Raw genomic sequence first — 7245 nt, 5'->3', positions numbered from 1 at the left:
GTCTGAGGAAATGTCTGACGGGGTGCCAAAACGACACACCCACGTTGCAATGAAGGCCCGGGCAACGTCTGCGGCTGATGTCGAAACGATGTTATCACTGCTGTCTTGGGAATGTCCAGGGGGTGCATGGGCACCTGGTGGTATCCACGCACCAGGTCCACCTTGGAAAACACCCCCGTACCGGCCAGATGCGCCGAAAAGTCCTGAATGTGCGGCACCGGATAGCGGTCAGGCGTAGTGGCGTCGTTGAGTCGGCGGTAATCCCCGCACGGGCGGAACCCGCCGTTCGATTTGGGAACGACGTGCAGAGGGGAAGCCCAAGGACTGTCGGAGCGGCGGACAATGCCCAGGCGCTCCATGGTTGCGAACTCCGCCCTCGCTACAGCCAGCTTAGAAGGGTTCAACCGCCGGGCCCTGGCGTAGACAGGAGGCCCCCCGGTAGTGACGTGGTGTTCCACGCCATGCTTAGTGGTAAGCGCAGAGAAGGTGGGTAGCGACAAGTCTGGAAACTCGGCCAACAGTCTGAGAAACGTGTCTGCACCTGACAGCGAGCCTGACAGTGCAATGTACAATGTACAATGTACGCTGCGCTGCCAAGTGTTTACACGAGGGAAGAAAACGTTAAGGCATCAACCAAACGCCTATTTTTAACGTCCACTAAGAGTCCATGAGCACACAAAAAATCCGCTCCGAGGAGGGGAAAATAAATGTCCGCTGTCACAAAATCCCAGCTGAAACGCTGTCCTCCGATGCACAAACACATAGGCCTCACGCCGTACGTGCGAATGGGACTGCCGTTAGCCGTCGTCAATCGCGGTCCGTGCCCCCCACGGGCGACGTCTTCACTCGACGCTGGAACTACGCTCCGTTGAGCGCCCGTGTCACACAGAAACAAGCTCCCCGAAACGCTGTCGCTGACGAAGAGGAGCCTGCACGTGCCGCCGACGCTCAGAGCCACTACTGAGCGCCGGCCCCTCCGTTTCCCGGGGGTTTCTAGCTGCACGGAGCGATGCATCTCTTCGCCCTTGTCCCGAAACGTGCGTGGTAAACGCACTCTCCGGCGTCTCCACGCCGGCTAGCCACAGCCGTGTCCGGCCTCCGCCATGCTTTCTTGACTGCCGGTGGGCCGCTGAGCGTCGCGGCTAACGTCTCTGCCCCGGGCTGTTGCGTAGCCAGGAAAAAACGATCCGCTTCCTCAGCCAAAGCACGGGGCTCTGTGACAGGCGTGTTGGCCAGCGCCGTCTGTACCCGGGGAGGCAAGTGACGCAGGAAAATCGCCGTGAATAAAATCCGGGGATCTTCCTCCCCTAGCAGATTTAGCATTTTCTCCATTAGCTGGGATGGCTTGCTGTCTCCTAGGCCTTGAATGTCAAGTATCTGGCGGGCCCTCTCCTTAGCAGATAAGCTAAATGTCTTAAGGAGAAGGGCCTTAATCGCCTCATATTTGCCATGATGTGGGGGGGCTGCGATGAATCCCACCAACCTGGACGACGTGGAGCTCCCCAGCGCTGCTACCACATGGTAGTATTTTAGGTCCCCGTCACGGACCTGTCGGCAGGCGAAATGTTCCTCCACGTGTGCGAACCATGCCTCCGCGGCGCGCTCCCAGAATTCCGGCAGCTTTATGAAAACATCGCGCTCAGCCATGTTCGTTAATTTTCGTTAAAAGTCAGGGTCACCAGTGTAGTGCCGTGAAAAGAGAGTCGGAGGCGGTGTATTAAGAATGGAGTTCCAATCTTTATTATCCATTACTTTCAGAGAGGTTAACACATGCACTGCTCTGCCTGATGAGCTAGCAGGAATGGCAGCTAAAGCCACAGGTGTTCCCCACTAAAGGGTCCGTGTGGCAACACAATAAGCAAGGTGAATTATGTCCAATAACGTGTCACCATAACATTATCAATATGACGTTATATTAATGTTAATTATTGATGATTGATGAAAGGTTACTTAAACATTTTTTCTTAATGTTCTAAAAATGTTTGGGGCCCCTGTCAGTCACGGGCCCTTAGAATCGTCCTAACTTGTCACCCCCTTACGGCGCCCCTGACCGTACCACACACACCTACACATGATCAGGCTACAGCCGTTGTGTATTTTATTATGTGAAGCACTGAATGGTTTTAGAAAAATATCGACTCTTTGTTTGTAGATACTAAACTAAAGCAAATAAAGAGAGTAGGCCTGTTATACTGAGTGATATGATACACACTGCTCTACTTTCTGCACGGACCTCACAGCTGTTCTCACTGTAAACATCGCGTTGCGATGAAAGCAGTTAATAAAATAATATCCAGGGGATGCATGCAGAGCTGTCATTGGCTGAGATAAGTCCGGCCGTGCGTCACGACTCTTTGAAACATCTCTGTTCCCGGAAATGCATCCACGAAGGAGCCGTGGAGGACCGTGGAGGACCCATCAGTGTATCCTCGGTTATAGCTCCTCTAGAGAGCCTCCTCGATGCTCGATCCTCGAAGTGCATTTAGAGAAATGAGATGTCCTTCAACATGGCGCTCTGAAATTCATTTCCGGGTCACTACCGGAGGACCGAGGAGTCGGATTTGATGAAATGAGAAAGGGCCTGCACACAGACTAGTTTTGTAGTCTAACAGGAACTTCATTGTTGTGTTGTTTTGTGTTTTACGTTGCACCTCAGAGACAGAAGGGAGGAGACGAAAGGGAGGATACCATGGATGTATAATAAGAACTGGATAGCACGTCAATTTGCGTACACGTAACAGCACCGCACGTTCATGACAGCATGGTAATGGATTGTTATGATGGATTTGATATTAATCATGCGGCAGTTAGCAGCTAGTGGCTAGCTAGTAATTATGCTAATGTGCACATCAATCGTTATGTACTTATATTACGCTGTAACAGGATCTAGTGATATCCAAGCAACAGAGCTTCATTTAGCATGAAATAATTATTGCACTGTATATATATATATATATATAGTGCAATACGCTTCTTAGTGCAATAATAAGCTACAGGGACGTTAATCTAACGTCGGTAATATTAACTTTATTTAATACAACATTTACGGTACAAGATTTAATCATACAGCCCATGTAGTATGATATTTTACAAAAGATGAATTACAGCAAACATATGCAATATATCCATTCTTACAGCTCCGTGGGATGGCAGTAAGGCGATATGGGTCCGTTATTATTGTGCATCCATGGGTAAAGATAAACGCATGTAGTGCTGAACACGTAACATGAACGTGCCGGGCGGCGCGGTCCCGTGGGTTAGATGCGCGTTCATAATGCAGAGGGAAATAACTCTCAGAATAACGTTATTAGCACATTTTTACAACTTGAGGAACGAATGTTTTTAATAAGGGCTATACAAGTGTTCATACTGGGTTGTTTATTTAGTTTAAAAAAAAATATCCAATGATTTACAGACCTCTCTTTCCCCTTGGTATCCTCCAAGCCCCCAGGAAGTGCTCCGGACTCAGATGAAAATATTCGTGCTGGTCAAACGGCGGTACTACACTTCCTTTAGGTTGCTGGGCCCGGAAACACTTTTTCCCATTGACTTACATTGGGAAAGAGTGGTCTGTAACTCAAAATTGCAAGGGTTGCTGAATAACACGTTTTATTTATACATGGGATAACTACAATAGGGCTGCAACAAACGACTATTTTGATAATCGATTAATCTATCGATTAATGAAACGATTAATCGACTATTCGGACTATTACTGTACGCCTTGCACAATTTCTCAAACGCTCTTATTTAGCCATCAACTTTTAGATTTAGCTTGAGGTTGTTTTAGGCATGTGGAAACTAACAATGAAGACAATAAAGATGAATACCATCCATCCATCCATCCATCCATCTTCTCCCGCTTATCCGTGGTCGGGTCGCGGGGGTAGCAGTTCCAGCAGAGAGCCCCAAACTTTCTTTTCCCTGGCGACATCAACCAGCTCTGACTGGGGGATCCCAAAGCGCTCCCAGGCCAGCGAAGAGATATAATCCCTCCACCTTGTCCTAGGTCTACCCCTTGGTCTCTTCCCAGCTGGACGTGCCTGGAACACCTCCCTAGGGAGGCACCCAGGTGGCATCCTAACTAGGTGCCCGAACCACCTCAACTGGCTCCTTTCGACGCGAAGGAGGAGCGGCTCAACTCCGAGTCCCTCCCTGATGACCGAACTTCTCACCTTATCCCTAAGGGAGACACCAGCCACCCTGCGGAGAAAACCCATCTCAGCCGCTTGTATCCGCGATCTCGTTCTTTCGGTCATGACCCATCCTTCATGACCATAGGTGAGGGTAGGAACGAAAATGGCCCGGTAGACAGAGAGCTTTGCCTTCTGGCTCAGCTCCCTTTTCGTCACAACGGTGCGGTAAAGCGACTGCAGTACCGCTCCCGCTGCTCCGATTCTCCGGCCCATCTCACGCTCCATTGTTCCCTCACTCGAGAACAAGATGAATACTTGATTCAAAAATACATATATTATTAAATTAACTTAACAAATTCTTTACAAAATTAACATTGCTTTTTATTTAAATAAAATAAATAATATTTCACATCAAAAGAAACAACAATGTTTTAACAAATCGTATTAAATAATCTGATGACAGAATTGTAAACAGAATAGCTGAAACCTTAACAAAATAAAGAGTTACTCCGTTACCTCTAATCATTAACCCATGCTTGTATAATGGAGTTAACTCCGTGTGTTGCTGCTAACATACATAACACCTGACGTGGAAACGTTAGAAAGACAGTCGAACCCGGTGCATTCCTCCGTCTGAATGTGGTGCACTTTTGCTAAATGTTTAGACAAATTGCTCATGTTACCGCCCTTACATGCTAAACACTCTTGGCAACGAGCATTGTCCACCTCAAGACGGGTAACATTTAACCACACCTTGGAGCGCTTCTCTCCGCAATCCCCGCCGTGTGTTGCTGCATGTAGCAGCCGAGTGTGTGTAAACTGCCCCATAATGAAAGTAATCATTAGTTAGCTCATTGTTCAAAATGAGCTCCAACTACAACAGTTAAGTCAACTCTTGCATCGGTAATAACAATAAAACAAAATATATAATATAATAGTATAACTTGTGCCTACTTTAACAACACTTTCCTAATTATACTAGTGTGGTGACACGTTATTGGACATAATTCACCTCTCGTATTGTGTTGCCACACGGACCCTTTAGTGGGAACACCTGTAGCGTTAGCTTCCATTCCTGCTAGCTCATCAAGCAGAGCAGTTGATGTGATAACCTCTCTGTTATTAATGGCTAATAAAGATTAGAACTCTGTTCTTAATACACTGCCTTCGACTCCCTTTTCCTGGCACTACACTGGTGACCCCGACTTTTCCGAGAAAGTTTCCGGGAAATTAACGAGCATGGCTGAACGCGATGTGTTCGTAAAGCTGCCGGAATTCTGGGAGCACGCCGCGGAGGCATGGTTCGCACATGAGGAGGCGCACTTCGCCTGCCGACAGGTCCGTGACGGGGACCTGAAATACTACCATGTTGTAGCAGCGCTGGGCAGCTCTGCGTCGTCCAGGTTGGTGGGATTCATCGCAGCCCCCCCACATCATGGCAAATATGAGGCCCTTCTCCTTAAGACATTTAGCTTATCTGCTAAGGAGAAGGCTCACCAGTTACTTGACATTCAAGGCCTAGGAGACAGCAAGCCATCTCAGCTAATGGAGAAAATGCTAAATCTGCTAGGGGGGGAGGATCCCCGGATGTTATTCACCGAGATTTTCCTGCGTCACTTGCCTCCCCGGGTACAGACGGCGCTGGCCAACACGCCTGTCACGGAGCCCCGTGCTTTGGCTGAGGAAGCGGATCGTTTTTTCCTGGCTACGCAACAGCCCGGTGCAGAGACGTTAGCCGCGACGCTCAGCGGCCCACCGGCAGTCAAGAAAGCGTGGCGGAGGCCGGACACGGCTGTGGCGAGCCGGCGTGGAGACGCCGGAGAGTGCGTTTACCACGCACGTTTCGGGACAAGGGCGAAGAGATGCATCGCTCCGTGCAGCTACAAACCCCCGGGAAACGGAGGGGCCGGCGCTCAGTAGTGACTCTGAGCGTCGGCGGCATGTGCAGGCTCCTCTTCGTCAGCGACAGCGTGGCCATTAAGAATAGGCGTTTGGTTGATGCCTTAACGTTTTCTTCCCTCGTGTGCACACTTGGCAGCGCAGCGTACTGCCGCGGCCGTCAGGCTCGCTGTCAGGGGCAGACACGTTTCTCAGACTGTTGGGCGAGTTTCCAGACCTGTCGCTACCCACCTTCTCTGCGCTTACCACTAAGCATGGCGTGGAACACCACGTCACTACCGGGGGGCCTCCTATCTACGCCAGGGCCCGGCGGTTGAACCCTTCTAAGCTGGCTGTGGCGAGGGCGGAGTTCGCAACCATGGAGCGCCTGGGCATTGTCCGCCGCTCCGACAGTCCTTGGGCTTCCCCCCTGCACGTCGTTCCCAAACCGAACGGCGGGTTCCGCCCGTGCGGGGATTACCGCCGACTCAACGACGCCACTACGCCTGACCGCTATCCGGTGCCGCACATTCAGGATTTTTCGGCGCATCTGGCCGGTACGGGGGTGTTTTCCAAGGTGGACCTGGTGCGTGGATACCACCAGGTGCCCATGCACCCCCTGGACATTCTCAAGACAGCAGTGATAACGCCTTTTGGACTTTTTGAGTTCCTGCGGATGCCTTTTGGACTCAAGAATGCCGCTCATACGTTCCAGCGCCTGATGGATTCTGTGCTGCGGGACCTGCCGTTTGTGTTTGTCTACCTCGACGACATACTCGTCGCCAGCGCTTCAGTGCAGGAGCACCTCCGAGCCCTTTTCACACGGCTCAACGAACACGGATTAATCATCAATCCTGCAAAGTGCCAGTTCGGGGTGTCGGACATCGATTTCCTGGGGCACCGCATCACCAAGGGCGGTGCGACACCTTTGCCAGCGAAGGTGGAGGCTGTTGCGGCTTTTCCTCGCCCACTCACAGTCCGGTCGCTTCGTGAGTTTCTGGGGATGGTGACTTTCTACCACCGTTTCATCGCCCGGGCCGCACACATCATGCGGCCGCTGTATGAAGCGTTGAAAGGCAAGACCCCCGTCCAGGAGATCGACTGGACAGCAGAGGCGGACGGCGCTTTTGCTGAGGTCAAGACCGCGTTGGCTCAGGCGGCTTTGCTGGCACACCCATCATCTACGGCTCCCATCTCCATCACCACGGACGCGTCGGACTACGCGGTCGGC

The sequence above is a fragment of the Gymnodraco acuticeps genome, unplaced genomic scaffold, assembly GCF_902827175.1.
Source record: "Gymnodraco acuticeps unplaced genomic scaffold, fGymAcu1.1, whole genome shotgun sequence".
NCBI lineage: Eukaryota > Metazoa > Chordata > Actinopteri > Perciformes > Bathydraconidae > Gymnodraco > Gymnodraco acuticeps.
This window is presented reverse-complemented; position numbering follows the sequence as displayed.